Genomic DNA, 17772 nt, shown 5'->3' on the forward strand with positions numbered 1-17772 from the left:
GGCACTATGAATGTTTAAATAACATTTTTACTGTTGATCTACAGTGAATCCATATATGCTTTAAAAGTGCCAGGTAACTAGCACTCATAATTTTCCGTCACTGAAATTATTTAGGTTTAGCTTCAAGTGGTGCTACAAAGGAAAATGTATTGGTACTTGTTTCGTTTTGGTACCTATTTTTTTATTCATATGAACATTGTTAAAAATTTTCTGAAGGCAAATTCTCAGCTATTTTTTATTACTTGCAAAATATAGATGAAAGTTGCTGTAAATTACATTAACTTAATATTATTTCATTTAAATTTGTCTCAATACTTTGATAGTTCTGTGCAAAACTGTGTTGTGATAGAATGTAGTAGTTTGTTGATTTAATTTCTCATGTTAATGAAGTTGGTTTATTGATGTTTTTAAGAACAGATATGAATGTACCCATTTCCAGATCTAGAGGTTCTGGTCTGTGTTCTGTGATTGTTCTCCTAGATTTTTGAAATATAATATTTCTAATGTGGTCTTTAGGCATCATTTGATAATGAAAACATTCTCATACAAAAAGTTTCTGAAGTTTTCCAAGATTTATTTTCCTAATGTCATCAAAAGTACTTCTAAGACTGTTATGATAGCTACAATAAGCTCTTTGATAAATGCAACATAAACATCAACCAGCTTCTTCAGAAGAGCAGGAGAGAAGGACATACTGGGTAACCAGATTAGAACTCAGAGCATCATGGTTCGTTCTGAATCTTGGCTTTCCTTGAGTACAGCTAGAGAAACTTGGTTTTCACTTGTAGCCAGAGTTCAGTAGCATTATGAATTGTAAATGCTGAAAGAAATCTTTATTTTCAATCTTCTCTTGACCACAAGCTGCAGTCCATGTCAAGTACAAGTTTTTGATTACATTCTGTGCAATATTTTCCTTTAATCTAGCTAGAAAACTTCTTTTTATATGTAACATATAAGATTTTGCAATTAAGTGTTGCAAATAAATTGTATGAATAGCACACAGAGACAATCTACTGTTGAAAAGATTTCTGAAGTATCTACTTTAGAGCCCATTTGGCAGATGAGGTTTTCATCTCTTTCATCATTCTTTAAAGACAGGAATGTTTGACTCTTTAGAGTCCTTCAATATGGACCCAAACTACATTAATAGAAATAAAACAAGAACACAAACAAATACAGAAAAGCTTGCTGTTAAAAGCTGTGCATCCTTTTATTGTTCCTCCTGATTTTCATTCCTCTGAAGGAGGAGGAGGAACATTAACATCCAGTTCTTGTCATCTTTTAGTAATGCATTTTATCAGGCGCTTGAGGTAAGCCAATAATTTTTTTTAAGATTTGTAGAGCCCTATGTGTAGCTGAAAATTCAGAACCTTGTCCTGTTCTGCCCTCTGACTTCAATGCTGAGCTAAATTGGAACGTTATTGATTCCAAATTGAACATAGCATGGCCTCAATCCAGTACAAAGCAGGAGCAAGTTTGCATTGTGAAGAAGGAATGTCTCAGTTGTCCCACTAATTTAGAAATTTTCCCTCCATTTTTTTTCCTAACTCATTGCTCATTCAGCAAATACTTGCTTTGCACTGCTCAGAGCACTGCCCATATCTTGCTGAGTAGTTTAAATTTAGATTCTGTCATAGGTACGTGTAAAAAACTGTTACATTGTGTATATCTGAAAATGGATAAATAAGTATCTTCCAAAATACTTTTAACTGATGTTTTTCTACACTGAATTTAACTTCCTTTGCCCATATCTATTGGTCTTTCAGTTTATTTACTTGAAATAATTTTTCCCTAAGTTAAGACCTTGAGCTTTGGTAATTTTTTTTTTTTTTTGCTCATAACAAAATTTTGGTTCATATTTTTTTCTTACTTACACTGCTGTCTCTTAAGATATATTTTATCTCAGGGTTTTGAACTCTGTATTTATACTTTAGCTCCTGGATAAGCTTCTCTTCTTCTCTCCTGCCTTCTGAAAGGGCAAGGGACAGCAGACACTGTCTTACCTTGTACCATCAAAGTTATCCACGTTCTGCATTGAGGGAAGATGGAAAGTATCATTCTTTTATTTTATAGTTCCAAAAAGATCAGTGAAACTTTGAGCAGGAGAACATGAACAGCCTCCTGCCTGGCATCCCATCCCTCCCATGGATTTGTGACATTAAAAAAAAAAAAAAAATTTAAGAAGGGCTGAAGTAAGATAGTGGAATATTGCTCATCTCAGGGAGCTTGATTCTTGAAAAGAATAATACAGAATACAATGAGATGATTTCCAAAGCATAATTCTTATAGCAGTATCTTGATAAAAAAAGAAAAAACCCAAAGTCCTATGAAAACAAAAACAAAACAAGGATTTTGGAACATTCATGACAGATAACTTTTACAGGTGAGTATGGAAATTGATGCAGGATTAGAAAAAGGGAAAGATATGCTTGCATATCAAATAAAGGATTTCCTAAATATTGCAAGGTTTAGGAAAAACAAAGCATTTTTTAGAAGAGTCCTACAGCATGTTAAAGGATCAGATATGTATTCTAGATTCTAACCTCTCATCCTTCTTTTTACTCCAAAGGCTCACAAATCTTTCTACCAGCACCTTTCTCAGTAAAGTTTGACTTTCTAGTTCACTGGATGAAAAACCAAAAGCTGTCATTTTCTCCCAAATGATTTGTTGGCCCTCTTCCATTTTATACCCTGAATTCACACAAGAGCCCATCCATGAAGCTCCAATCTGACTGTTTTCCTCCTTTATACAAGAAAAGATCTATCACCCAGATTTGCCAAATAAGAAACATAAAGAGAATATTATTTGTTTTCTCTGCATGTTTCATATCTAAAATATTCATTGTCTTCTGCTCAGAATAGGTACAAGACAATCTGTTCATAGATCATTTTACTGAAAACTTGATAGGTTGCCTGCCAGATTTGTAGGGGCTCAGAGGTTTTGTCTCATGAACTTCTGATTGAAAGGCATCACACTGCAGATAGAATCTGCATCCAAATGATTTCTTTTTAATAGTGCATTGAAATTTTCTTTTTGTTGACAAGATTACACTGAGGTCACTAACAAACTCACACAGATGGGATTATAAACCAGAAAGATTCTAGTTGAGTTATTTTAGCAAGGCATTCGCCCTTCCTAAGGTAAACCAGTTGCTGCTCAGATTTCCTTTTGTGCACCTTTTGTACTCTTGGTCCCCTCAGACGTTTTAAAGAATTGTTACTTTTAATCCAAAAGCCTGTAATCACTGATGTACATAAAGTACCTTCTTGCTTTCACTCAGACACCCAAAAGACGTGTGACAGTGTGTCATGTGTTGCTATCTAGAATTGTAGAAACATAGAATTGTTTGAGTTGAGAAGAACCTTTAAAGGTCATCCAGTCTCACCCTCCTGAAATGAGCAATCAGAACAGGCTGCTCAGATCCTCATCCAGACTTGAATGTTCCCAGACCTGGAGGTTTCACCACCTTGATCATAAAAATATATTCTCTATATCTTTTCTGAAATATGCATTTGTGTATATTGAATCAATCAGTTAAAATAGATTTGTACTTTTTAAAAAAAATGTAAATAGCTTTTTTATGCATTATTTTAATTACACACTAGAAAGAGTACATATCTTTAAGATTACTTAGATTCTTATTTCCTCGTGTAATACACTGTGAAGCTCTTGAGCAGTGAGGAAGTAATGCGTGCTTGCACTTTTAGGTAAAAAAATGCTTGAAAGCATGGATTGTGTGTGTAAAGTGCTTGCCTAACTTTAAAGGTTAATATCATTTATATATAGCTTCTCATTATACAGTCAGCTGTTCACCGTTTGCCTGTCTTAAATAATAGCATATACAAACATAAAAACATAGAACTGTTGGAAATGCTTGCTACATACAGTGCGTGGGTGCCACTCAAGCTATTGCTTCTGTTTATTAAATATGCTTATATTTGTTTAAAAAACCCTGCACCTTTTTGCCTTGATTTTGTTACCAAGGTAGTTTTATTCTCTTAAATATTCAGAAACTCTTACAAATAGACAAATGAAACTGAAGTAGACTACTTCTTAATAGCAGTAACAATTCATGTAATAGCTTTAGGCTCATTTCTATGGTAACTCTAATAAGAACAAAGAAGTTCAGTTATGTCGATAGCACTAATGAATGTAGTGAATATGAGCATTTCAGCTCAAGCTCTTTGCTATCTATTGAAATGACAACACTTTAAAGTATTCATTTTAAAAAAGATAGGAATGGCTTTTGGTGTATATGATATTGCTTATGGGATGCAACACATTTACTTTAGCAAGTATATGAGAATATGGTGTATTCTTGAACAACAGCTTTTGAAGGAACAAAAACAATACTTTGTTTTTCAGGTTGAGCAAGGAAACAACAACAGCAGATGTAAGCAAACCAAGAAATATTGACATGCATAATTAATGTACCCCAGTGTGTAATAGTATTCATGTGTGTAGGTGTCTACAGGATTATATAGTTTATGTTTAAAAGTTGTTAAGCTCACAGATAATTTTTCTTTTTTTGCTATCTTCTTGTCCGTTGCTTAGCAAATATCTTGCACATCTGTATGTAGTTACTCATAGGCTGTGTGAGTAATCCTACTGAAGTCAAAGGAGCTATTCATAGGACCAGAATCTCAACTTGTTATATTGCTCAGGCTCCTCTGAAATCAATAGAGCTATGACTGCTTATTTCAACTGTGTGTCTAGTTTTACTGAGGATAACTGGGACATTTATTTTAGGTTGATGTTTTCTGCATTCTCTCCAATCTAAAATTTAGGTTCCTCTCTGAATGAACCTTTCAAGCAATATGCCTGGTTAGCTGACACTAGATCTTGTCTCAGGACTCCCTCTGCAGTCAGTATAAAAGGCACTTGCAAATGACAATTTATCCTGCCCAATTTTCACAGTGTTCACTCTTTATACTCTGATACTTGTGGGGACCTGACTCTTGTTAACAATACAAATAACCCATTGAGTCAAATCTCCCTCACTGAGAGTTATTCTTCACTTTCTTTGCTTTCATTTTGTAAAATTGAGGTTCTATTTATAATACTGTCATTTCATACAAGTAAGCATGTGATTAATTCTTATATTAGTAATGCTCACAACATGCTTGTTCTCTGTATAAAGAAGTATTAAATGGTGCCAGTAACAGACTCAATATTATATTGAAAAAATTTCTGTTGGGGAGTGAATTAAGCAAAGCTGATACAAAGTATTTGTGAAAGCTTGCCAACAGATCTGTTTCTTTATTCCACAAAATTCAGAAGGTAAAGACAACAGACAACAACCAATTGTAAAACTAAAATTGTGAGTTCTTTAATAAAAAAAATAAATCAGGGGAAAGAAACAAAGTAGGTGTTTTATTATTTGTACTTATGACCAGGAGAAGAAAATTGTTTGCTTTTCTTAACATAATAACCAAAGTTCTTTCTTACATTTGTGTAGTGGAGTTAGCCTGAAGATTCCCAAAAGGCAATAATCAAAATAAATTAGTTTCATTATATGTGGTTCCTGGGATATGCATAGAAAGGAAGCTTGAATGTAGTTTTTCCTGCTGATAACAGTACTTTAAAATTAATAGTTGTGATATTCTGTTCAGTAGAATTTATTATCAAAGTTGAGCTTTCTAAATATGAATATAAAATGCTTCTGGAGATAATGCTAATTTAATAATGGCGATATAGAGTCCTACTCTCTGGTTAACTCTTGCAAGTGTACTGGGGTAAGTTTTCAAGGCAACAAGAAGGTAAAATTAAGGTTATTTTCGAGAGAGAGAGGGAACTGGCCCAAATGGAAAAGACTGCCTGAGGCAAGTGGCCACTTGGCAGAGCCTGGGGGTGCTTTGAGCTACGTGGTCTGAGAGTTTTCCATGGGACTGGTTGTAAACATAGGAGCATTAGCAGAATTTGTAGCAAACTAGCTGTCAGCAAAAAGCAGCAGACAATGAGAAAGGCAGTCCTTAGTGGGACCCTGGGAAGAAGCCAGATAACTCCTTTAGAATTTATGACAAGAAAAGTAATTTGAATTGGTTTCCACAGTGCTAAAGGAGTGAGGATGGTGGATGTGTTCTTTGTAAATAAAGAGGATTGCACAAAAGTAGATGATTCATTTCTGTCTCCTAACAAGAAAGAAAGAGCAGGTGTTGAATATTGGCCCAAAGTGGTGAGACTCTTCTTTATGTTTGTATTTCCTCTGTCTTTGCAGCATAGCATCAATTTTTTTCCCCTATTAAAACACAAACAAACCTGTTTCTCAAAGCCCTGTAAGAAAAGAGTGAATTTAGCTGCAAACAACAGTGTTGCAAGAAGAGAATGAAATGAATATGAAGAGAGAATGAAAAGGTTTCACAATTTACAGTAAGAGGTCTTCAAGAGAAAAATGCAAATACTCCTCTGTAGATACTCCATTGTTTTTCTCAGAGTTCCAGAAATTTTAGTTGCACTGGGTGGGCAACTTTGGCCTAGGTGAGTCACCTGCAATGGGAGAAACATGAAAGAAACTGAGGCTGAACTGTCCTTCCTCCAAAGAGCAGGGAAATAACTCAAAGTCCAAGCCTAGAAGACATAGTTCCTCTCTATTACTCTGCTCTTCCTTTCTACCTAAAGTTTTGTTTATTTACAGTTGAATGCTAGTCATGTATTCGAAAAATTACATTAAATCATGCAAACAATAACTTTTATTGCTTGTAGTTTATGGAACATTTGCTGCTGCTTCTACAAACATCCATTTCCTTGCAAATACGTGATTTTTTTTTCAGAGCTGATTTTTAGGTACATTTACATATGTGTTCAATTGAGTAGCAGTAAGGTGGGATTCATATAATTCCTGAATCTCTTCCAAAGTGTTTGCATTCACTTTGCCCAGTATGGATAGTAGCTTCCTTCTAAAATAAACACATCCACCTTTTTATCTCTTAAAGTTAGTGTTGATAACATACAGACTAATGGTTTTTTTCTTCAAAAACATTTTGAAGGCACTGAAGTTTCTCCTATGTGGATGACCCCCTGCTAAAGTCAGAGCTTTAATAATCAATGCAAAGCAGATGCAAAGATCAATGCAGCTGGAAATTAAATAAGTTCACCAAGTGATTTTTTTCAGTGCCTGCACTATTAATTGGTTTACTCTGTCAGCAGATTGTGTTCACTGCTGTGAGTGTCAGTGTTGTTGCTATCAACAAATTCCATGGGGGGCTTCTCTGCTCTCTGTAGATGTTTGTACACACAAACATTCCTTGGGGTCACCCCTCTTGAACAAACACTGGCTGTGCAGTTCATCTGGGCACCTTCAAGGCTTCTTCCCCTTCTCTGGATAGAAGGCAAAATAATAGCAGGGTCATGGTGACAGGATTTGCATGGTATACTTATTTCTGGAGGAACTTGCCAACACCTGTGAAAGGTTAGGTTGGGGAAAAAAAAGCCAGCAATGCCCTCCACACCCCTGACAAAAAAATCCAAAAACCAAAAAAAAAACCTCCAAAAAACCAAAAACTACACAATCAAATAGAACTTTAAAGAAACCCAGGGGTATATGACACAGCCTACAAAAAGATAGAGTAGTTGTTCTTTTTCAAGAATATAATAACGCAATATTTATCCTTCCTGGAGCTATATTTTTTATTGCTCCAGCAGTTCACAAACAATAGTTGAGAGTTAGTGTGACCTGATATAAACCAAGCTCATTACACTATTTTCAACAGATAATTAATAATTAACATATAACCTTTGGCTTTCCTTTTATCTTCAAGTATTGACAGAAGTTGCATAAAAACATACTATGTGTGGAAAATATGCTTTGAAATGCAAAACTTAATTAAAATTAATGTAATGTTATTTTAGTACAGTTGTGTAGTAGCAAAAGTAATATAGGGAATTTGAATATCTGAACAGATGATTCTTTTTATCCATGCCAGTCAATTTTTACACAAGTAAATTTTGGAGAACAGAATATCATTTGATATTTTGTTTGGGTTTCATTGGATTGAGTGCACCACGGCAGTTAAATTGTGACATCAGTAAATTAGCCCAGACTGCTTTGGCAGTCAATTGACCCACATGCAATTAGCAAAACTGAAACCACAATGAATTCTGTAGCTTGAGCTTGTTATGTTTTTTTTCTGCTTCACATACATTTTGAAAATCCCAGTTAATTAAGACTTATCATAGACTTAAATAGCTGTAGCTTCTTAGACTTTTATATTTGTGCAGCCATGGTCAGAAGTACTGAGGGAGGCAGGGAAATACAAATTGCCCGCTGGAGAAGTTTGGCTTTGGAAGTCAGTCCTTTCCTTTCTGGTGTTGTAGGTGCCTTTTTGCCAATTCTTTCACTGCCTGGGCCATCAGTTCCTCACCTGTGGCACACAAACAGTTGTACAGGTTGTGGTGATACAGTTTTCATTAAAGATTCTGTTGGTATTAATTGGGGGACTTTGATGACTCTTTTCTTTATTCCGTAATGACCCTTTGTCCCTAGGCTACTTATTTAGGTTTCTGTTCATTTAGGCAGGAAAAAGGAATGAAATGGACACTAAATCATTCTCCTAATTTTTTTGGGGTGAAGAGATACAAACATGTGAAATACAGTCTGTTACTTTAATGTGTTAAATTTCATACATATTTCAATATTTGCTAAAATACATTATGAATGTATGAAATATCTTGTATGTGTTTGATTTTCATCTTAATTAAAATCAATCACCCATTTCTTAGGGTTTTATGCTTTCTGAATAAGTTAATGATGCACAATACTGATCCTACACTGCTTTTTGCCTACCATAATAATTTTATCTTCACAAAGTTAAGGAATAATATTTGCAGAAGAGTGGGAACATGCATGTTAGAAAAATACTGTATCCCAGCATATGTGACCCATGTGCAAGTATCAGGCACACCAGGTTTTGACTTAATACTTTAAAAGTGTCTAGTAATAATATTCAGTACACTATAATATATTATGAAATTGTGTATATTAAATATAATATAATGTATAATATTAAGTATAATATAATGAACTCGTCCCTTTCCACATTCACATGGAAAGCAAGTCCACGTTGTTAATGACTAAATCACCCATGCACAAAATGTCCACCTCTGATTAGAGCATCCAGTGTGCTGTCAGCTTACAGAAAACGATGGACATAAATCATCTCAGTGGAAAGGGAGGAAAAGAGGAGCCAGAGAATTAGTCAGTGAGTTCCCAGAAACATCCGTCAATAAAAACGAAGCTGTTTGTAAGCATCTATGAAAAAATAAAAAATGATTAAAAGCCTGGATGTTCTCTTCGTTAACCAAATCACACAAAAGGAGTATGCTTTTCTTCCAAGGTAGGATAAAAGTCCTTTTGAATGGAGGAGAAAACATCTGGTGCTTGTACAGTTGGCCATTATAAAGACTATAAAAAGTCTATCCCAGGATACTTTAATAGGGAAGGCAAGGAAGCATTGTCATGATTACATAGCTGTGGAGTAGGTGCAAAAGTGGTCAAAACCCCATAATCAGATGTTATTTATCAGTGAAATGAGGGATTAACTATGTGTGGACTGTAGTTATCTGCATTAGCCCCTTCAAAGCTTTGTCCTAGCTCCAAAACTCATCAGTGTTTTTTAATGACCTAAGTCCTGCAGTTGGAGATTACATCTCATCAATTTGCATAGGAGCAGCTGGGTCAGGAGTGTGTTGCCAGCAGGATCAGGCTTCAAAACAACCTTCAGAAACTGGAAGCAATATCCATACTGGTAAAAGCAAGTTTTAGAAATAATCTGGTACAAATAATCATCTTCACAGAAACAGCAGGAAGAAAAAGCTGACTGTGCTACAATTCCTCACAGCTGATCAATGGCTTAGAAAGGTTCACAAGCTGAATATAAGTCAACAGCAATCTAGTTACAAATAAAGGAATATATTTCTGGCTTGCATATATAACTCTAAGGCATGTAAAGAACTCTAATTCTTGTCCTTTCCTGACTATGGCTTTAAGTGGAGATCATGGCCAGCTTAGACAGAGCAGTTCAAAAAGTCTGGAATATTTGGAAATGTTCAGAGGAGAGAGGTGGGAAAGTGTGTCTGTTTATAGTTTCATAGCATTAAAGATCATGGAGAGGTGTGATAAAAACCTTGAAGGTGGGGAATGGAATAGTGCATTTATCAGAATCTGTTGTAGAAAGGATGAGAAACGAAGTGCCCATGTTGCAGCAAAGAACATTCAGGTGATACAATGAAAATTAATAAATTATAATGATATTAGTAGTGTAGTTCTGCAGTAGATAATCTCTGACATTCCAGAGCCTTTGTCAGTGTAAGCCTTTAGGAGTGGGGTGGGCAAATACAGGACAGAAATTAGAAGACCTGGATATGCCTTTGTAGGGTGGTGTGGAGTCCCTTGACAGTCTCTGTAGGTCTCTTTGAACCTTATGACCTTATGTTTTAAAAAACCCACTTGAGGCCAGAGTATTTTGTACATACCAGGAGCATTTTATTTGCTATAGAATCACAGAATCACATGGGTTAGTTTGGGGGGGGATCTCTAAAGATCATCTAGTTCAACTCCTCCTGCCATGGGCAGGGACAACTTCTGCTGGAGCAGGGTGCTCCAAGCCCTGTCCAACCTGGCCTTGAGCACTTCCAGGGATGAAGCATCCAGGATTTCTCTTAGACTAAGGCTACATGATATGATATTGCAGCACCAAAATTCCACAGTAGTGCTCTAATAGCACCTGCACTTCCTCATTAAAGACTATTTAAAAATCTACATTAATTTGATATTTATACTTTCATTGCAAAACTATGTCCCAAATGGCGATAAAGGCAAGTAATTATACAGATATTCCATCATATTTTTTGCATTAAAAAGGCTTTTAAGGAGCAGCTTTCTTCTTTACAAATCTCATTTGCATAAATGCAGCCTTTGAAGTTATTGATGTCATGTACCATGGTTAAACTTTTCAAAATTTCAGACACGAGAAAATCAGAGTCAAAAATAGCCCCTTGCCTTTTGTGCCATTTAAGTTCATGTCCATGATGTCCATCCAAGTGACTGAGTCACCCTGTGGAATGATTTTTTTTCATTTTTGACTTTTCATTTCATGATTTGGGCTGGATTATTTGTTTTGCACCTTACATCCCCTTCATTGTGTAATACTGGTTTTCCTGTATGAGTGGCAGGCAAGGCAAGAGAGTTTGAGTTTCAAAATGAAAACCACATATAGATGAGAAATTGAGCAAGTTTTGTGTTGTTTTGCTTGGGGTTTTGTTTGTTTTGGTGTTTTGTTTGATTTTTTTTTGGTCATACATAGTTTTGCAATTATTCTGATTTTCCTCTAACTGAACCTTTAACTGACTTTAAGTCTCAACAGTATTTTAAAATACACATTTTTGCAACAGCACTGTTTAGAACATATACAAAATTCTTATAAAAGGTAGCTGCTGCATGTTTGTGAGTCATTCTTCTTGCTTGCCTGTATCCTGTGACAGATGATATCTATCCTACAGATGGAAAATACTGTATTTTTTCAGTAGTTTCAGAATTGCTTGTTGTTTTCTGACATGCAACTAACATAATTTAAACATGCTTTCTTTCCTTATATAATGACCAATTTACATATAACCTTTGGCTTTCCTTTTATCTTGAATCATTGGTAGAAAACTGCATAAAATCATACAGTTTAAGCAAAGTATCTCTCACATGCAAATTCTAATTAAAATTAATATTGTGTTCCTCAAATATAATGCTTGGGATATCACAAATATTTGAATATGCTATTAATTTTTCCATGTTGTTTGTTCCTAAAAAATGGTTTAGGGTAAAATATTTGAATCAAGCCGAGTGTGATGCAAAGGCTAAATCCTAACTTTATTTAATTACTTTAAATTTTTTGTTCAACTGGAGTGCATGCAAATTGACAATGAATAAAACACAATTACCTTTATTTTCCTTTTTTTTTTTTGTATCTACTTACAAGGCTGCTATTAACTGGAAGTAATAGTATGGTATAAAAGCTATTACAAAACATTTTTTTTTACAAAGATATTTCTCTTCAGGCTGAAAAAAATCTCACTTTTGGTGGAACGTAAGCAGCTTCATTTAGATGAAACTTTTTTTTTGGTGGAAGAAGCAAGTAAATATATATTTCTAACATAAAGAAATAAGGTGATTTAGCTGGATTGCAAGAAAAATATGATATGAAAAAATACAGTCTATCATATCAGCAGTAAATAGGTTTTTGTAGTAGTTGATACAGTCAAAAATTCCCTGTCAACCCACATAAAATTCACATTCATAGCTAAGAGTTACAAAGGAAAGTTTATATCCCTCTATTTAGCTAGCATCCTGCTCAGGTCAGACTGACATTATTTTGAAAAGTTTCTGCTATCTTTGAGAGATCTTCCTCTAATCCATATATTTTGCAGATGCTATTTCTGCTACCAAGTTGAGCAGTGTATTCACTTTTTCATTGCATCCCAATCCTTACAGTCTGTAAGTGCCCAATTACTGCTCAATCCCACACCATCCCAGTACACAGATTCGTAGTTTATGGGTCTCCTTACTCCAAGAGAAGGGAAATATTATCTGTTTGGGGGGAGGGGGGGAGGTTAAATTCCTTTATTTTGCTGTTTGATTCTTTCCAACATGAGCTGCAGGATATATGTGCGCAAAACTCCTGGCTTTGTTTTTCTCCCCGTGGTGGAGGGAGGCCTCAGGCAGGCAGCTGTCATGCAGCACTTTCATTCTGCTTGCTCAGTGTCCTCCAGGTGGGAAGGTAGTGTAAGTGTTTACAAAATGTTTCTCTGATCACAGATTCAGCTTCTTGTAGGCTTCGTCCCCCAGTGGGACTTGGCCCTCTGTTATCAGCTTTGGAAGCACTGAATTTCAAAAGCAGCATTCTCTGGACTGCTCTGCACCAGTTGAAGTAGGTACTTGACACTGAAGTCTGTCAAAGATACGTTATTGGTGTTTCTAAGAAATCAATTGTTTTCTTTTCCATTTTATGTGAAAAACATTGATTTGTTCACACATTTGTTTCTGTATAAAAACTTTTGCCTGATTTACTCAGGGCAGTATTTTCCCCAGAGCTGATGTTAAGAGCTAGTTTTACCTACCCATCAGTGCCCTCACATTACTGTTAAAAAAAAAAAAAAGATGCAATAAATATTTTCGTAATATAGGTAAACAATCACTAAACAAAGCATTGTTGTTGTCAGTGAGTTCTGCCTTGTGGGATGAGCCTGGAACATCACAAACAGAAAGCATGTGCCTTTCTCTAGGTCACTGTAATACCATGGCCCAAATGGGTAACAGGGAAATGAGGAATATGCAGGTGTAACTGCCTACATTTAGTGCTTTTTCTGCATGTTCTAGGAGGCAGACTAAAATTTTAAATACATAAAATTGCAAGAAGGGGAATCCTATGGCAGCTGTTACTGGATTTACCATTGATTTAGTGGGGTTAAAACTTTGCCCTTTATTTGAGCTGCTCTGATCTGGTGTTATGCCCCATCAGTAAATTGTATATAAGACTTCCAGCATTTGAAAACACTGAGATACACAAGAGGCACAATACAGTTCAGTGTGCACTGTGACTTCATTTTGCAGCTGTTCTGTACCTGTCTCTGCTGTGCTTTGCATCAGGTGGGTGTGATTGCTTTGAAGAATCCAACACAGTTTGTAGTTCACACCATTCACAAATATTTAAGCAGGGAAAAAAAAACCCAAACCCACAATCTAAAAATAAAAATTTTATTTTTGGAGGGTAAAAAGCTATTTTTTTAATCATCTTTTGTTTATGATTGTCTTTGATTTTCACACCTCAAAGTGCCATAAAATCAGCTTTTGATCTTTATACATTCTTAAAGCAATCTAGCAATTAAGTGAACAAAGGGAAAAGGTAGGAAAGTAAAATTGTTTGTGAAAGATAGTGAATCAAATTATAAATAGGGCTTTTTTGTCTGATTAAATTAGAGTAATGTTTTAGCTCAACAAAATTACACAGTGACACCTCCCCCCGCCCCCATGTTCACATTAAAATTTGTCAAGTGGTGCTTATGTGCTTTTGATAATAAGGAACAAAGTTCTGAAGTTCTGGAGAGTTTCATTCCCATTTTAGCTGTTGAGCATATTTAATACCTCTCATTAACGTACTTTACAGTTTCTTCTTCAAGATAAATGTTTGTTGAATCCTAAGTGAAGGTGCCTTTGATGCTGAATGGCTGCTGTGTGTGATAACAAGGGAGTAACTCTGCAAATTCGAGTCCAATCGTGTTTTGCAGCAGGTCATTGTTCTCTGGGTGTGAGGCCAGCATACTTAGTGCCAGGCTCCGAAGAGATTGTGTGGCTTTATACACTGGGACCCACTGGTTAGATAAGGAAAAAATACATCTTCTTGATGTCTTAGGGAGTTTGTAATCATAATTCTCTTCAAAATGGAAACTCATCCTTAATTGAGTAGGGCTCTGTTTGATTTTTATCTCTTAATAGAAATAACATAATGCTAAAACCCCAGTTTTTTTGAGAATGGCACATGTGTATCTATGATACTGGTACGAAATGTCATTCTCCCAGAAGAAATATTTCTCTAAAAATACTGCTTTATTTGTATTATCATGCTGTAAGAACACTACTTTTGTGTTTAGCTGTAATTCAGTTCTCCTTACTATTTTTTACACAAGTATTCAAATGCACTCTCTATATGCCACTTATTCAGAAAGCTCCCAGAAGAAAGATTAGCTATGACAAAGCTTTTTCATGAGGAGCCTCTCCAAGTAAATGACAAACTTGTACAGCTGTACTCATTTTCTTATACTGTTAGTCTCTGCCAGAAATATGGGAAGATTCTAATAAGCATATTTAATTGATCTTATATCTTTCCTTGTCCTCCTGATTTTGATTGTATGGCTGTTATCTTTGATTTTTCCACTGTTCACATTCCCTCTCCCATCAGATACATCTGTTTCTCCTTTCTGTTACTCATCATTAGTTATCTTTTCTATTTTGTTAGTACTTGAATATGCTCTTATGAAACACATCTCAGCTGTGTTGTGTTTCTGTTAAAACTGGCACTTCTAAAAGGCCTCTGCCTTCTGGCTGTTATGCTTGAACTCAATTGTCAAAATGATTTCTCTAGATTGATGACTCTTTAGAGAAACACTGCCTTTGCCTGAGTGCATTGCTGGTATACAATAATAATGAAAGATTAGACTGTTTCTTGACTGTCAAAATCACCATACTAAAGGTTCAAGAGGATAAAAGGGACAGTGCAATGGTGTAATGAAGAAGGGAGGATGCAGCAGGACAATATTGTTGGCTTCTGCCAGGAGAGCACTTGCCTTACTACCCAGGATCAGTGCAGGAAGAACAGTGGGAAACTGAGGACTCTTGACCTCCTTAAATTTGGACCTGAAAACTTAGGGCTCTCCTTATTGACAGGGATCAAAATAAGGGTTGAATATGACCACAAGGAATGGTGGTCCATGTTTCGTTTATGCTACACAGCCATGGTTTATTATCCACTCAAAGGGAGGGAATAAATGGAAGTTCAGACAAGTTCCAAAAGAAAGAGATTTACATCATTTGGATGTGAAACTTTTATTTTCTTACTGGTATGAATGGCTTAAAAGCATATACTATCAAAAAAGGCACCAGCTATAAAGTATCTGTCAGTGCATTGGTAGAGGATTATACCTTTAATTCTCCAGAAACAGCTCTTTTGCTGGAAGCTTTTGGAATAAAAGAAATAACTATTCAGATCCCCAGATGCTTATTCACATCTGACTTTTTTTTTTTAATTTAAAAATATCTACAAGCTGCATTTTATTAATGCTTTTAATTTTAAAAGTTGTCTCCTCATTAGAGGTACACATACAGTGGAATGTGAAGCAAAGCAGAAATTGAAGAAGAAAACTGTAATACATGGCTTAAATAAGAAAACACCAAGTTGCAGCTTATTAAAATGAATTTCAGTAATAGCTAGCAAGATTGTTTCTTCCAAGTCACTGCATTTTCTGGAGGAGTACAGGTGAATGGGAAAATGCAGGAAACTCTCATCCCATCATTTTATTTGATGTTAGGGGGGGAATTTATAGTTTGTTACCTACATACTCTTACCACTATTATTTGCTTCTGCAGCTTAAGCCACTTGAATGTATAAATGCATCTGCCCCTGCGGTGTCTCAGTGTCTGTCCTACACACAGAAAGTGTCTGTTTGCAAAAGAAAGGGGCAGCTGGGGCTTGCAGGAGTCTTGCATTGCCCTCTGGAGGAGCAGGCCTTTGCAATGAGGTCTGAAATTTGATTTAGATACCTAAAATTCCCATAGGGATTCCCCTGTAATATAGAAAGTAGCATAGAGTGAGAGCAATATGCGATGGAAATTTCTCATTGTAACTGCTTATCCTTGTATCTCTGCATTTATAGCTGTGCCATAATCTAAAAAACACCCAATCAATCCCCCACCCACAACCCCTCACCCCAGAGAAAGACAGCACAAGAGTGGACTGAAGGACTGAAAAAAAATGCCAATAAACATTTGTGAACTTCAGCTTGTGTCCCTGTGGGAGAAGCTCCTGAAGTTTTCTTCTTGGGGAGTTCCCTGGGCTCTGTTAATTGACATGGTAAATGAACTGCAATGTTCACCCTTTCATACCCTCACCCTTAAAACTTTCCCTGTTCCATAGGTTCATTTGCTTTTCTTGGAAGAGATTATTAATATCCCAACCTAGGCTGCATCCTGAATTTAATATCGAGTTTGATTCCATTTCACTGCATATTGTATCCAATAAATGTTCAATAGCTTGGGAGAGAGTCAGCTCCCCTTTCAAATTAGATTTTAAACTTTCCATTTGCTACTTTAACTCTATTAATATTTTTTTCATCTTTTGTGTGTTTTCTTATCCTTTTAAAATGAATTTTGGGCGTGCAAGTCTGAAACCCAACTTGATGTCAGGGGAGTAAGCTCTGTGGCAAATACTGCCACTGCAGAGTAATTTTATTCAACAGTAGCACTAAAAATATCTGAGTAGTCTTCATAGGTAAATATTCATTTTACATCTGTGACCATATACACTCTCCATCTTTTATGTAATTGGCATGATTTATATGTTCAGTTTCATTTAGATTCCACAAAGAAATGAGCACTGATCCTGTTTTAAGTGGGGATTTTTTTTTCCGATCTTTGAGAACTTTTATCTGGCGATTCAGAGGTTCAGAACATTTCTACAATGCACCTTGGAAATCTGTTTTTGCTTTTTCATAGCATGGCTTTTTTTAAAAAGTGCAAATGAAAGTTACTAGTGCAGCAAGCATTTTAATACCTGAAGCAATATTTTGTGCTGTTCTGAATTGCTTTTGGCAGGGATTTGTTCTGATTTTAAAACATTAGAATGAAATTATGCATATTTATCAGATATTTTGAAACTTTGAGATGTTTTGAAGTTTTGAAGATTTTATGTTCAGTATTAATTGGTATTTTTCTTTCAGTACAGAGAAATAGACTTAACTAGCATCACATCAGATTTTGGATTTTGTCCTCTAAAAATCAATAGTTTTGGATACACAATCTTTAAGCCTTCAGAAATTGACATCACTGATAACTGAATAGTTGTTTACCCTTAAAATGGGATATATCAAAGGCAGCTAAGGTATTTAGCCACAGTTCCCAGTAAATTTCCTTTGCATGCAGTGCTCATGTCCCTTTATTCTGTTTTTTTATCAATTGCCTACAATTGTAGCAAGTTTATTTGAGGATTTATGCATAGTAATTTGGTCCAAAACTA

The 17772-nt window shown here is 35.6% G+C and overlaps 1 protein-coding gene across 8 annotated transcripts in view; it reads left to right on the plus strand.

The window, feature by feature from the left end:
* Positions 1 to 17772, plus strand: part of ATRNL1 (attractin like 1) — a 431225-nt gene that overhangs the window by 229233 nt on the left and 184220 nt on the right. The gene's annotated exons all lie outside the window — the stretch shown is intronic.

This window comes from Passer domesticus, chromosome 8 (assembly GCF_036417665.1).
Source record: "Passer domesticus isolate bPasDom1 chromosome 8, bPasDom1.hap1, whole genome shotgun sequence".
NCBI lineage: Eukaryota > Metazoa > Chordata > Aves > Passeriformes > Passeridae > Passer > Passer domesticus.